This window comes from Scyliorhinus canicula, unplaced genomic scaffold (assembly GCF_902713615.1).
Source record: "Scyliorhinus canicula unplaced genomic scaffold, sScyCan1.1, whole genome shotgun sequence".
Classification (NCBI taxonomy): Eukaryota; Metazoa; Chordata; class Chondrichthyes; order Carcharhiniformes; family Scyliorhinidae; genus Scyliorhinus; species Scyliorhinus canicula.
In genome coordinates, this window is record NW_024055512.1 from 680,831 (window position 1) to 681,807 (window position 977).

Genomic DNA, 977 nt, shown 5'->3' on the forward strand with positions numbered 1-977 from the left:
AGGAGAGGTCACCCTGTTGGGAGTTTTCTATAGGCCACCTAATAGTTCTAGGGATGTAGAGGAAAGGATGGCGAAGATGTTTCTGGAAAAGAGCGAAAGTATCAGGGTAGTTGTTATGGGAGACTTTAACTTTCCAAATATTGACTGGAAAAGATATAGTTCGAGTACATTAAATGGGTCGTTCTTTGTACAATGTGTGCAGGAGGGTTTTCTGACACAATATGTTGACAGGCCAACAAGAGGCGAGGCCACATTGGATTTGGTTTTGGGTAATGAACCAGGCCAGGTGTTAGATCTGGAGGCAGGTGAGCACTTTGGAGACAGTGACCACAATTCGATGACCTTTACGTTAGTGGTGGAAATAGATAAGTATACCCCGCAGGGCAAGAGTTATAGCTGGGGGAAGGGCAATTATGATGCCATTAGACATGACTTAGGATGTGTTGGTTGGAGAAGTAGGTTGCAAGGGATGGGCACACTGGATAAGTGGAGTTTGTTCAAGGAACAGCTATTGCGTGTTCTTGATAAGTACGTACCAGTCAGGCAGGGAGGAAAGGGGTCGAGCGAAGGGAACCGTGGTTTACCAAAGAAGTGGAATCTCTTGTTAAGAGGAAGAAGGAGGCCTATGTGAAGATGAGGCGTGAAGTTTCAGTTGGGGCGCTTGATAGTTGCAAGGAAGCGAGGAAGGATCTAAAGAGAGAGCTAAGACGAGCAAGGAGGGGACATGAGAATTCTTTGGCAGGTAGGATCAAGGAAAACCCAAAAGCTTTCTATAGGTATGTCAGGAATAAAAGAATGACTAGGGTAAGAGTAGGGCCAGTCAAGGACAGTGGTGGGAAGGTGTTCATGGAGGCAGAGGAAATAAGCGAGATACTAAATGAATGCTTTTCGTCAGTATTCACTCAGGAAAAAGATAATGTTGTGGAGGAGAATGCTGAGACCCAGGCTATTAGAATAGATGGCATTGAGGTGCGTAG